Source organism: Lissotriton helveticus, chromosome 2_1 (genome assembly GCF_964261635.1).
Source record: "Lissotriton helveticus chromosome 2_1, aLisHel1.1, whole genome shotgun sequence".
Lineage (NCBI taxonomy): Eukaryota > Metazoa > Chordata > Amphibia > Caudata > Salamandridae > Lissotriton > Lissotriton helveticus.
The window spans coordinates 760913865-760928962 of record NC_136059.1 but is presented as its reverse complement, the minus strand read 5'-3'; positions in this window follow the sequence as shown (position 1 = coordinate 760928962).

Genomic DNA, 15098 nt, shown 5'->3' with positions numbered 1-15098 from the left:
TACCATAAAATCAACAACATTCATATCGAATATAAGGTTACTCCGTGAAATAGTGGACATTCGGTGAGTCTTTCACAACAAATCAGAGGTTCATTTAGTATCTGGTGCATCTGAACCTCCCTTCCTACTAAACTTGCAGTCCTACATTCTAGAGACTTGGAAAGTGCTGGGTTTACAGCGGCAGTGTCTGAGGTAGCTCCATCAGAATAAACCCTTGATTTGTTTTATAAACCACCTTTACTGATTTTTCAGTAGCTCCATCAGAATAAACCCTTTTTTTTCCTCTTTTTTAAAAAATTTTTTATTGAAGTTATTAGGATCATTGAAACAGAGCATACAGGACAAAAAAAATTACAAACACAACAGCAGATAGAGCATACTTTTTAGTCCTAATACATTGATACCTAATTAATCAAAATACGATCTCCAAATGTTATCAAACTTTCTCATCCCCCCAATTCGCTGAGCATACAAATATTCACTCTTTCTAACTTTCCTCATTTTTTGAAGCCATTCCTGGAACAAAGGAACCTGTATTGACTGCCAATTCTGTAATATCAAGGATCTTGCCACTGCCGTGACTATATACACCAATTTTATCAGGTGGTCTTCTAATTCAAGATCGGAATCATAGCCATACAACATTAATTTAGCATTATGAGTAATCCTAATCTAATAATAGGTTAGAAGAAAAACACAAATCTCATTCCAAAATGGCATGATTTTAGGACAATATGCAATTATATGAGACCAGTTGGCGGGAGCAAACTGCTGGCATCTAAAACTTAGCTGAGGTATTAACATACATTTTGGCGATGGCAGCCGGAGTACGATATAAAAGCCATTTACTAAAAAATAGCATTCTACGCCAATTGGCACCTCTCAATACACTGAAATTGAGTTTATTTATGGTCTTCCAGGTGTTAAGGGTTAAGCCATGGTTCTCTTGTTCCTGCCATTTTTTAATTGCTTTTAGACTCAAATCCTCCTCCCTACTCTGTGCCAAACAACGTTTCCATGCCCCGGGTTTTCTAGCCCGGGAAGTAAAAAAAATATCGTTCCATAACTGAGTAGGGGTGCTAATATACCTTAGGTCCAATTGTTCCAAAGTTTTATAAATCAAAGCATAAGAGCCTAAAAAATGTCCCTGTATTAAATGTTGCATCTCTCCCTGAGTGATCCACGATCCACCCCTTGTAAACCCCTTGTAAAATCCAATAAGGTGTTAAAGCCAGCACGATACCAATTTAAGACGATTTCTGATCTAATTTTAATCCCTATATAGACGAAGACATACATTAGGGGATTCATTAAGTGAAATTGCAGGAGAGAGTATCTTTTAAACATGGCATCCCGTCTTTTGAAAAAACAATTCATAGTCTTATATCGAACGAGTTTCGGTGATTTAGGTACTTGAAGGGGGGAGGGGATATGAGCCTCATGACAAATTTGATTTAAAAAAAAGTTAATAAATAGATCTGGACTATGTATTGCAATTTTGAATCTATCCAGATATTGTGCAAAGTATGCGTTATAATAGTCTTTAATATTGGGTAACGAAAGACCTCCTTGCTCTTTGTCTGCATAAAGTGTTCCTATTGCAATACGATGAGTCTTTTTGCCCCATACGAAACCTGAAAACAGAGATTCTACTTTTAGAAAAAAAGTACCGGGCAAAAAACAAGGGATGGTCGAAAATAAAAAATTAAAAAGCGGAAGTGCAGACATTTTAATCAGTGCAACCCGACCCAGGATGGATAATGGCAGCGGGTTACATCTGACAAACATGGAGCGAATCTTCTGAAGAAGAGGATCAAAGTTAAGTGTATATAAATCTAGTACTGAGGGGGAAAACAGAACCCCCAAATACCTTTTGGGTCTTGGATTAACGCAGCCAACTAAATCTGGATGTAATTCTGGGTCTGAGCCCCCACAAACCAAAATGTTGGTCTTTTTTTATTAATACAATACCCACCAAGGGCTTCGAATTCTTCAAAAATCTGTAAAGCATAAGTCTGAGATTGCAGGTCTGGTTTAATTAATAACATAATATCGTCAGCGTATAGTTTGATTTTAGACATAGAGATGATAGGAGGAGCAACATTCACAGAATTCCGAATAGCGGCAGCTAGTGGCTCAATAAAAAAAGCAAAAAGGATAGGTGACAAAGGGCAACCTTGCCTGGTGCCTCGTTGCACTGATACTGAGCCCACCATGGCAGAGTTGATGATTATATTAGCTTTAGCGCCTGTGTACAAATTTCGGATTAAATTAATAATTTGAAGGGGAATTCTGAAGTGCTCTAAAATAATAAAAAGAGTAGCCCAAACCACCAAATCAAAAGCTTTTTCTGCATCTAATAATAAAACTAAAGCGGGAGTACTCTTGATCTGAAAATAATCTAACGCCTCAATCAAAAAGTGTGTGTTCGTAGTTTGCTGACAACCTGCAATAAAGCCATTTTGATCGGGATGAATAAGGTCAGCAGCAATAGTATTAAAGCGAATGGATAGTAATTTGGTAGCAATTTTATAATCTGAATTCAATAAAGTAATAGGTCTATATGAATTAGGATCTTTAGAATCTTTCCCCTCTTCAGAAAACTTACTACCGTACCTTCACGGAAAGAATATGGTACTTGCCCACCACCCAACATAGAATTTAACAATTGGAGAAACAAATCAGAAAAAGAGCTAAAAAAACCTTGAAGAATTCGGCTGGGAGCCCATCCGGACCACAAGCCTTGCCCATCGGTAGGTCCTTGACCACCAGTTCCAATTCTGTCTTAGAGAATGAGCTCATCATTGTCTTCTGATCTACTTGTGAGAGAGAGGGCATCGTATGTCTCCCCAAAAAGTTGGAGAGCTTTTGATGGTTTATATCTTGATGTTTACTATAGATCTGTTGATAATGGGAGAGCATTATGGAACCAATTGCCTCGGACTGTGATATTTCCGTATGAGTGACAGGACTATTTAAAGAACGGATCTGGTGTGCAGCGGCTTGCTCTTTAACCTGCCAGGCTAAGAGTTTGCCTGTAAAATTACTTTCCTCATATATTTTTTCTGACTGTCTACGAAACATTTATTCACTTTGTTTAAATAGATTAGAGCTAAGTTCTCGTTTAGCTTCGTTCAATTGATTTCGGACATAACTTGAAGGATTAGATTGACGTTGCAAAGTTAAAGTCTGAATTTTTTGTTGTAGTAAATTTCTAGATTTTCTAATGGCGTACCAATCAGCTGCATCTTTACTTATCACAATACCGCGAATGAAAGCTTTCAACGAATCCCAGATGATATGCATAGCGGCCGTGACAGAGTTACGAACAATATAATCTGAAATTTCTAATTTAAGTGATATGACCCAATCCTCATCTTGTACACATGCCTTATTGAATAGCCATCGCTTAGGGACACTAATATCTTCTCCTAAGGTAAACTAGATAGCTAACATCGCATGATCCGAAAAACCATCATACAAATTTTTCTGATACGAAAAATTGAATTGCCTCGAGGCCAAAAAAAAATCAATGCGAGAGGAAGACTTAAACCTACCAGACCAGCAGGTAAATTCTTTTTTTGTTGAGGATTTTGTAAATGCCATGGATCACACAAATCAAGTGTTATCATATTATTAATGATTGATCTACGTGATTTGGGTTTAAGCTGTTTTTATGAAGACGTAGTAGAATCTAGCTTTGTGTCCATGAGAATATTAAAATCCCCCCAATAATGATGTCTCCTCCCACCATAAGCAATGATTGAAACAAGTCCTCATAAATCTGAGGGTTGTCGTCCACTGGAGCATAGAAACAGACAAAAGTAATCGGCCTATGTCTATTCTTAACTGTGCATGTGGCCCAGCACCACCGACCTGCGCCGCCCTCTTCAAATTGTATAATTTTGGCATCCAAATTCTGATTTGAAAAAAGGGTGACACCCTTTTGAGATACTGTAGAGGACGAAAACCCCCGAAATGAGGCCCACATCTTAAACATAGAAAAATCATCAACTTTTGCAACTGGAATGTGGGTCTCCTGCAGCATTATTACCGCAGGATTCTCCATTTTGATCCATGATTCAATGGCTCGCATTTTTTTCTTATTATTTAGGCCATTAACATTGAAAGAAATTATTTTGAGCCCCCTGCTAATAGACATTTCAAGTTATAAGAATTTGCAAAGAAAGTTTCAACAATTATATGCAATTTCTGTCCAAGTAAATTTCCTCTGAATACTAATATATGGCAGAAAGGCTCCTCAATCAGACACATATGAAAAATACAAAAAACTGCAATATTTTTTCCTTTTTTCACCCCCACCACCTGTGTCCAACCCCCCACCCTCTTGAACCCAGTCCTGTGGCCCTGCTCTACTCCTACTGTGCACCCCCACGCTGGCCACAAGGTGCTAACCCCTAACATGGAGGTGCCTTGAAATTGCACCCCTTGACCCCCTGGGACACCTGTCCTGAACCCTTCCCCCACCCCCCCCCAACCCACAAAAACCTAAAGCAGTTTATGGACGGAGCCAAAGAGCAGAAAGGAAAACCAAGCTGGTCACTAAGAAGGAAAACCCATACCCAGACTTTAGCAACAAAAAAAGGAAAAACAAATATTAAATTCAAGAGAGTTCAAAGAAAAGGCTGGGGTTTGCCAAACAACCAAAAAAAAAGAAAATAAATCGTCATTCAAGTCCTACTAATCCTGTGAGATCCGGCAAAGTAGTTCCTGTGCTTCATCAGAATAAACCCTTGATTTGTTTTATAAACCACCTTTACTGATTTTTCAAAACTGAAAACCAGTTCAATGCAAGCAACAAGGTGCATAGCGGATAAAAAACAATCACACAATTCTTTGCATCAATTCCTCTAGAGCAAAGTGACTCCACCATTTGCCCTAGGTTTTAGGAAACCTTTGAGAGTAACCTCTTGCTGTATAGATAGGCTGCTCCGGCTTTGCGCACCAGTCCATGGCAGAGTGCCAGGTAGCCAATTTGGGCGGGTACGTGGAGTTCCAGGCATGCGCTATATCTCTTTTTGCAGGCAAGGTGCCCTATCCAACTCTAGAGCAGTTCCCCCTAGAAGCGCCAGAGTCCTCCAGAAGTCAAAAGAGAGCGATATGGGGTGTGGGCTGCATAGGTCTCCCCAGTAGATGAGAAAGAGTGCTAAAGATAGCAGACCAATAAGTCGCATTTAGAGGACATGTCCAGACCATATGAAATAAATCTTGATTTGTGTCTGAGCATCGGAAGCACACAGGCAAATAATTCCCAAGGGCTCACCAAAGCCTCTTTTCGGATAGGTTCACTTGTATCACCTAATGGCAAGCATTTGTGGGGCCATTCTAGCATCCCTCCAATATTCTTCATCCAGCTGGCCTACCCAGGCCTCTCACCTTTCTTTCAATGGAACAAAGTGATATGGGTATTTAAAGACCAAGGATTTATAAATGTGGGCGATGCCATTTTACCCTAATGAACCAGGGAGGATCTTGGCTTCCATCGATTGTACTAGGGAGCCTTAGCCAAAGAAAAGCAGTAAGGCATTAAGGTGTGGCAGAGCTGCGAAAACCCTATAAAATTGAGAGTTATGAAGTTTAAACTCCACCTGCAGTTCCTGAAACGACTTCATGTGAGACCATTATCAAACATCCCCCAATCTTGAGATGCAGATAAGATCCCATTCATAAAATCCTCCAACTGCGCTCCCTGCTCAAGCCAGCAACCCTGCCAGAGAGAGGTCTCTATGGTAAGCCTTCAGTCCCACCTCCGTCATCAGAGTGCCGACCTCCAGGCCAGGAGCACCACCTTGGAAAGCTCCAGGAGGGAAAGGGGGTGAGATCTCCATATAACATGCCCAATGTGTTATCACATCCTATATGGAAACTCTGTAACTGGGAAGCTGGATTCTGCCACTCCCCATTGAACATATGAGAGTAAGCCTCCATGTAAGGTTAGGGAGCAGGGTTATATAAATTCCTAAGTATTGAAAGCTAATTCTATGAATTGGAAGGAGAGTCTGCTAGTCCACTGATTTGCTATCCTCTCTGATGTGTACAAAGAGAGACTCTGAACAATTTACTTGGAGGCCAGAAAACTTCCCCTAATGGCCTAACATGTGGGGAAGTTTAGACCAGGTGATGCCAGGATGAGAAAAGAATAGCACCAGCTGCATATAGGGCTATTCGGTCTTCCATCCCCTCTACCCAGTGAAATCTCCATATCTGAGCATCACATCTGCCACAAGTCATCAGAGGTTGCATTGCTAGGGCAAACAGAAGAGGTGACAGGCGACAACTCTGTCTGGTGCCCTACTGGATTGAGAAGGAGCAGGAAAGGATACCGTTTACTTGCACTTGCAAGGCTGAGCATAAGGTACTAGAAAGTATACCAGAAAGTGGGGCCCAAACCCTAGCTTTTGAAGCACTCCTACCAAGAAATCCTAGACATGGGAGTCAAATGCTTTTTGGGACTCAATAGGCAAGACCATGCAGGGGCCTGCAGGATGTTGTTGATTTACCAATGCTGCGTGTACCCTTCAAATGCAATGCTGAGTACTGCGATGGGGAATAAAACCGCATTGGTCCGGGTGGACCAATGCAGATAAAACACAAGTGAGCATATTAGCAAGAACTTTTGCGTAGAGCTTGAGTTTGGTGTTTATGAGAGAGATAGGTTGATAGGAAGAGCACCTCTCAGGGGAACAGCACCACAATATTGGCAGGTTTGGGTGCTGTGGAACACCCCCTTTCAATGACCTTGTAGTACATAGCTGGCAAGGACCACAAGTGGAGCTTTCAAAACCTCACATAGTATTCAAGGGGGAGTCCATCGGGTCCAAGTGTCTTAGTCAGGTTTAACTATTTTACTGTGTCCTTCAGTCCCACAAGTGAGAGAGGATGTTCCAACTCCAATTGATCGAGTGCAGAGAAAAGTGTCAAATGCAGGCCCGCGACAACAGGCACAGTGTATTCCCTTTGTGGTCTCTCCTTCCTCATGTAAAGTGATTAGTAATAAACAGCAAAGATGGCTGCAATTGTGGGAGCTTCCATTGCGTCATTCTCATACGAGTCAATGACCCTAGGGATTACCCTAGAAACAGAGTTATGGATGGCCAACTAATACAAAAGTTTGCCCAATTTGTCCTACCATTCATATACATCCCTAGTAGAGGCAATCCAGCACTGTCAGGCCTTGCCAAGTCATTGCTGCCTCAGTGATGTTCTATGGAGTGATAGTTGACAACCTATCCAGTTCAGCAACCTTCCTTCTTAGCTTCAGTGCTGACTGGGTGAGTGTTTGAGATCCCTCTTGGAAGGATGTGCGCCTCCATGTGCCTAAGAGGTCATTGGTAGGAAGGAAGAAGAGGTCCATATTTGGGATCTAGTTTTGAGGCCAGCACATGTGTGGGTATGTTTCCTGGCAGATGGATTCCAGACTGGCCATGCATCACAGAATCCCAACCTCATCGCCTGTCCGTTCATATAAGATGGTAGCCCTGTCTCTGTTGGTCCCCCTGTTCAACACATGGAGTCCTTCGAGAGGATATTATAGTGTTGAAGCCTCCTCCTAAAATCATACACCCATGCTTAAGGCCAATTACCAGAGATGTGCCCTGCTCTGTTAATGATGAGGTGACCAGGACTAGTTTTCCCTACCCTGGGCCATCTTGCAAGGCATGGCAGTCATTAGTAGGGAAAATGTACAATGGTGAGTAAACGCAGGGAGAAAGTCATTTTTTTATTTTTTGTAAAACTCTAATTTATGGTACCAAACGTGGCACACTCAACACAATTCAGTGTCTTCAATGGAGACACTCTACTGGCAGATCTACTGAAGACACAGAAATCACTAGCTATCCAGCTGGGATCCATAAATATTATGGTAGTCCCCTAATGGTGAAGCTGAGGCAATAGCCTCAGTAGACCTTGTGGGCCAGTGGTTGACCACCCCACTGTAAATGAGCCCATAAGTCATTTTATGGCTAAATGTTGAACTCACTTGAAAAATTGTCTTTTCAGATTTTGACTGCATGTGTTACCATTGTATGTCGACAACACTTTATGTATAGTGAATCAATGCCGATTGAACTTGCTGTATTGTAACGTTACTTAATTTTGCATTATTGCTCACACCTATTGACAAAAACAAAACACAGGAGCTGCTATTTTAGACAAGTCTGTATGGACTCCACCACTTGCCTTGTTGAAGGGGAATGAAAACCTGATTGCAATGGAATAGCATAAAAATAAACACGCCTGGTAGTGTATGTTTTCATACCTTTCAGTGACTCACTAGATTTCCACATCGCAGAACAAGGCAGACCAAACAGCCACATCTAAAGAAGCCGCTGCTGTTGTGAAAGGAGAGGGGAAAAAGCTCTTTGAAGTCTCGCCTAGACAGCACATGTGCTGTCTCTTCAATTTTTTATGTTTTCTAAGAGTGGGCTCAGAGGCCTTTCATTGCTTACCAGTGATTGGCTTCATTGTCACTCTCATTACCTTGCTTCTTAGGGCCAGCTGCTGCAGGCGTCCTTCCTTTTTTGTGTGTTTGTTCCTCCCCTGGAGCACAGATGCATTATTTGTGACCTTCCACTGCTCATTCTTTAAAGTACTCTTTTTTGCTTTATCTTTAAGCAAGCTACAAAAGCGTATCTTTTTGAGCTGTCTCACTCATGTACTAGCCCCCTCTGTGCTCCTCTCGCCCACCGACCCTCCACTGTCCGTCTGCTTGCCCCAGCCCCTCCCTTCCACCCTATGTTTTCCATGTGCTTGCTCCCAGACCCTCCCTCCTACCCTCTTCTACCTGTGTTGCCTCTCGTCCACCTCCCTCCCTTAATGTTGCTGTCCAACCGCCAGTTACCTCCTGCCTCCCACTCTGTGAAAAAACACAAATAAAAGTGCTATGCTGCGGCCAGCACTGGCCTTATAGTAGTACCTTTTCCACACCCATCCTTGGTCATGTTGTCTCCCTCCCCACATGCCATCCCTCCCTCCATATTGCCTCCCACCTGTCCCGCCAGGGCTGGTGGAGTCATAGCGTTTTCTTTTACTTTCAACCATACGGCCCGGCAAACGTGCTGCTGTACAACATTTAAATAAACATTGAAAAAGCCAACAGTTCTCTGGCATATGAGACCTACTGGCTTTACCAATTTCTGTTTGACTATGCTCCTGGTCAGAAGCAGCCCTAATGAACCTAACCATTACCCCCACCTGCTGTTAGGCTTGGAGTCAACTACAGGTGGGCAAGCGTTTGGCCCTCTAGGGCATCAGTATACCAGAGGGACAAGGAGCTGTTAGCTATCTAATACTCTCTGAGATAGCCTACAATGGTAGTTGTAGCTAGGCCTGGGTGTAATTTCAATTAGGCCGGAATTATCAGAGTAATTTAGGTATTTTGATATTACTCTTTGGCGCAAAATTACAGATAATTACGCAATTACTCCTGCTTGTGTAATTATGAGGATTTGGGGGGGGGATCCTACCGCCAGAGTACATTTAGCTAGCACAAGCTGATGCTTTCGCTCGCTATTCATTTTCTTCTGCATTTAGCTCTATTTCTTAGCACGAAATGCATCCTCACGTTCATTTTGATGCAAGGGTGAATATTGAGCTAAGCAAATAGTGTTTGTAAATGCAGGGAATAAGTTGTTAGAAAATCCTGCCCTAAGACCACATTTAACAAATGCACAGCGGCTGCTCATGCCCTTTAGTTGTGTTCTGCTGCATTTAACACTATTTATTGCCACAAAATGCATTCTTGCGCCCATTTTGGACATGAGGAAGCATTTTTGTGCTAAAATTGGGCGCTAAACACAAAATTAGTCTTCTTGCGTAATTAAGTATAATCTCACTGAATTTTCAGGTAAATCCATGTGATTACCTTCACTGAATTACGCGAATTGCGCCCACCCCTAGTTATAGCCAACAAAGCATTATGATTGTCCATACAGCTCCCAACATTTCATCCACGGTGATAACAGTGGTTTAATTAGAAGTTGTAGAGGATGAGCATACTTAGACTAAGCAATGTACATTTTAGTTTGCAATTGAAAGCATGCATGAATACATAATTTCGATGTGTTCTGAAAATCCCTTAACCGGGCCTATTGGAATTAACGGGCCACTCATAATAACAGCCTTAGTTGTGGACGGCATTTCTACCCTTCGTGAGTACATATACCCCTAGATGAGTACTTTCAGAACTTTGAGGACTGATTGAAAGGCCCAAATGGCCTTTTCTGTTGAGTTGTTAATATTAGAATTGACTGCAGAAGTATTAACTGAGTAAAAGGGCCCCTAGATCCCTTTTCTCTGGGAGGATGGTTGTCAGAGCAGTGTGTAATTGTGTACTAAATAGTCTAATGCCAGTCTTGGTTGGCAGGTAGAGGTGCTGAGATGTGAACAATTCTTTACCCGCTTGAGTGTGTCAATGGACGCGGGTTAATTCTTCTCTTGTTCTAGCAATCGTTTTGGTTGCTCCACCTCTATCGCTGAATGGTTTCCTTGTTACGAACACAAGGAGTGTGAGTTCCTATGGGGGATCTAGGTCTCCCAGTGTGGTGAATCCAGGGGGGGTACATGGGAGTGCTCCTATCAAGAGCAAGGGCCCTCACACACCCCAAGAAGTGTCATGCTTCAAAAAGGGGCAGCTCCTCATTGGGCCGGTGCTGCAATGCCCAGCGGGCCACTCAGGGGGAATCTTTGCTGGAGTTCTTTTCTTTTTAGCTGACGTGAAGAGCGAGGTTTGGATGTAGTGTAGGTATGAGTAGAATAAGAGGCGTGTGTGTGTGTGTTAAAAATGACTAATAGGATCTAAAAACAATTTTAATTGTCGGGTCCTTTTTGTCATAATTAAAAACATGAGTTTTAAGCTAATTATAGATATAATGATCTATCTAGGCTCTGATTACTATAAGTCAAGGGTCGACATGTTTCATGCCTCTTACTGTTCACTAGGATCACAGTATTTCATCAGGACCAATTCAACTTCATCTACCCAAACAGGGATGGATTTGTGAGTTATGTGTAAAACACGCCCTGTATATCTCACATAAATATATAGTGTATCTCCTGGGGGCAGACCCAAAATGAGTACAGTGTATGGCCCCAGTCGGAACAGTCAGGGCAAAACGTTATTGTGCGTGCTTACAGTTGGTAGCTGGTGCACTATTCGGGCTTCCAACCTACCCCTTATTCTTCCAGTTCATATTCGACATTTTATTGATTGAGACAATGTAGAGTGTTCTGATTAGAACTTTTTGCAAAGAAAATGAACCTCAAACGAGGGGGGGTGTAGAAAGTTCTCTTCGATAGTTTGAAGTTTACTCATCGTAGATTTGCTTCTATGATTTCTGTAAAGGTCTTACATTTTGACAGGGAGGTGCTACTTAACTCCCAAACAATAGTCAGAGAAATCTACACAAAATTATTATTTCCATCGACTCTCTTCTGGTACACTCAGGACTGTCCGCAAGGCTGAAAGGCGGAAAGTATGAAAAAGTAAGTAAAGTGGAATTGTGCATTAACACTTTTTGGTTTTTCCTTCACAAGAAAAATATGTTTCCTGAAAGGTAATCTCTTCCTGTATAACCCATTAATATTGCGAGGGCCGCTACCATGAAAACACACTTAAATAACCTTGTTAAAGTAGCTGTATTTGTTTATCCAGGATAGAATGGTCCAGAGAAAGTGTTAAAGTGTTTGTGAATAGTCACATGTGGATGTGACTTTTCTTTTGTACGATAAGCCTCCTTCACAACTCTCTCGCTGCCTCCTCCCCAGACCTAAATATAAGGACTGCCGAAAATCTACTAAATAAGTCATTTTTCCACTTTGAAAAATTCCTTCTATGGGTAAATTGCCACAAAGCCACAAAGGCTTGGACAGTGGCCAATTGGACAAAATCATCTCAAAGATCTATAGAACACTGTTCAAGTTACCAACCCAAACATCACTGGCACAAATTAGGTTGGAACTGGAAATCTGCCACCAACCATATGCTAGAGCCATGTCTTTTCTTGTGTGTTGCCATAAATTGAGGTCATCAAAGGAAGGCAGCCTAGCTCATCACCTGTGGGCCAGTCTCGACAGGAAGCTATGGCGTGCAGGGCATGACTACTGGGAAAAAGGCCTAACAACTCTAAGCCTAAACGACCTTTGGAGAATGCACATAAGTCAAAAGGAATTCAAAAGGCTAGCGAAAATAAGCACAAAAAAGCTATCAATAGTCGAAGACAAGGCTCGCCTAGCAAAAAGAAGTCATGGGTGGTTAACCTTGCAAACTTATGCCTTGTTGACTCCTCAGCAGTACCTAACTGTATCCTTCACTGAACGAACGAAACTAAGTTTTTTTAAACTGAGATTGGGAGTTATCAACCTGTTGGTTCATTTACCAAAATGGAAAAGAGATCACGGACAAGAACTATGTCGACTTTGTGGGAACCACAAAGAAGACATAATACATATAATATGTCTTTGCCCAAAACTGCGGAACAAAAGACGGTCCCTTCCCAAGCACCTCTGGAACATTAACAGGATCAGATCGTGTAGAGCAGCAGTTTTGGCCTGCTTTGATCCAAGGAACACCAAACTAAACTGTGCCCTGGTAAGGTACATGGATCACGCAGTAAAAAAACTCTGTGAGGTGCCCACAGTCCGTAATCTACTATCGGCATAATGTTCTGGCAAGCTCCATCTCTCACCTGCATCCATATTGGATATAATCTATTCCCCCTTTTTTTTAAACAAATTTTAAACGAATCTTTTTGGTTATCTTGTATTTGCAATGGTTTTATTTTTAATCAAGCAATAAAGATTTTACTGTACTGTACTGTACTGTACTGTACTGACTCAGGATCTGTGAAATTAACCCCTGCAGTATTCTGACCCAAAGCCATTAGAGTGAGAGGAAATTATTGGGGTCATATGTAATATGTTTGCAAGCTGCATTTAGCTGTCTTCCTTACCTAATCCATGGAGTGATGCATTGCACACTGACCAAAGAAAGGACAGTTGAACAGATTCATAATTTGTTTTCTCAAACTGCACTACCGGAAGGCTTGAAGGTTAGGTTTTTCCATGTGTTTATCAACAAAATGAATTAGCAAAATGTGCTGCACATTGCGTGCCACATGTACGTCGCCATCATGTTAAAAAATCTGCAATCGTGCTTATGCCACAGGTACGACAGGAAGTGATGTCACTGCGTCAGCCGGGACTCATGGCTCTGTGAACTTATAATATGAACTGCAAGGGGCTTGGTTTGGCCTGATGGTCACCGATTCGAATCCCCTAAGCCTTTCTTTCTTCTGAGGTTAATTAAATGAGTACCCTTGAGCAGGGTAACAATAAATATCATCCATTCAGCATCCAGATGCCACAATCCATGAATGCAATACCCCTTGTGAGAAGTTGGCCTGGTATATGCTGTCCACTAATTAAAGTAGGTACCTTGCACCAGTCCAAGCAACCCTTATGGTGATTTAAGAGGTCAAAGATAACCTTAGAAAGCTATCAAAGTGGTAGCTGTGGAGAGCAGCCTTCAGGCTTAGTCTTGAGAGAATGTTAAGCAGCTTATATTTCCATAATGCAACCTTATAGAATTGGGTAAATGAAAGGAGAACCACACAGTAGTTATAAAAATATTTATTTATTAATATAACACTATCTTGTGTGACACAGTATCTCCTACACAGAGATAATGACAAAGCACACAATACTTAAGCACAGAAATGACAGTAAATAGCACTTATATACAGTGGGCCAAAGGGGGGGACCAAACCATATACTAAAATAGTGATATAAGAACCACAACTCGAATCAAGACAATGTCGAGAGGACGTAGAATCGCTGGTACCCCACGGAACCACACAAGGTGAGTAAGTAGGGACTCCACGGAGGACGGGTGCAGTGTGGGAACACGACCACGTGCTCCATACAATTCTATGGGAAAGTCGCAGTTTAAGTTTTAGAGTTGAATGACCCTTCCCAGTGGACTTCGAAGAAACCCCATGGAAGATAGAAGGTTGGAGAACCACCCCACCTGTGGATACCCAGGCATCCAAGTTACCTATCCCAGAGAAGCTGGGTTCATAGGTCTGAAGTGGCATCAGAAACCGCAGTCGAACCCAATGGAGGACTTCGAAGAAAAGCCACTGCTGGAAGGAAGAAAAGTGTCAGTTGGAACCCAAAGGTGGAGTCTTGTCAAAGAGTACCTGAAAGCCAAGGAGACAGAGTCCATGTCACTCAGGAGTGACCAGGGGCTCGGTAGACAAATGCCCACCGATGTTCGGGGCTTCAAGTGCATTGATGGAGTCCTTGACTCTGCAGCTACGGGACCAGGAGATGTTGAGGACAACCAGGAGCTGGATACGAGCTCTCCCATGAAAGATATTGAGTGCTGATGGGTTGGTGTCCGGCGGGAGCACCAGCAAGCCTTGGCAACGGCAACCAATACAGAAGGTCAAAGATGTGTACAGTTCGGACCAGCAAGATCCAGGAGACTCACCACAGCAAGGGGAGTCAGGGCAGCTCTAGGCCTGCCTAAGGAAAGCAAAGTTGACCCTCAAGTGGACTCACAGGCCGGAGGCACAGGAGTCGCGGATGAACCTCGAGCGATTTCACCAAACAACAGCCCACGGAGCACTTGGTGTGAGGAGGCCAAATTTCTTGTTACAAAATGATGCCAGCGGTTGCGGCTATTCGAAGCCCAGTGCACTTGTTCAGAAAACCCCAACAAAACACTTGCAAAAGTACGGAGTGGACCGGGGTTTGAGTATTGCAGCCCCCACGAGGGATTCTGACGTCAAACTTGGTGAGACGGCAGCTCAGACCTGAAGGGATGTAGAAATCCACCTCCTGTGTTGCTGAAGCCTTTGAAGTCCGTAGGAGCTCAGGGTCAGCAGACTGGATAGCAGTTTAGCAGTGCCTGTGAATGCAGGAGAGTGACTCATCCCCCCAAGGGAAATATCTTCGCTTGTCCTTGATGCTCCACATGTCCTACATGGATCCGGTATGGTGCACAGGCACAGACAATGCTTCAGACTGAGAGGGACACGAAGTTGGGCCCAAACAAAGTCCAGTGAAGTCCAGAG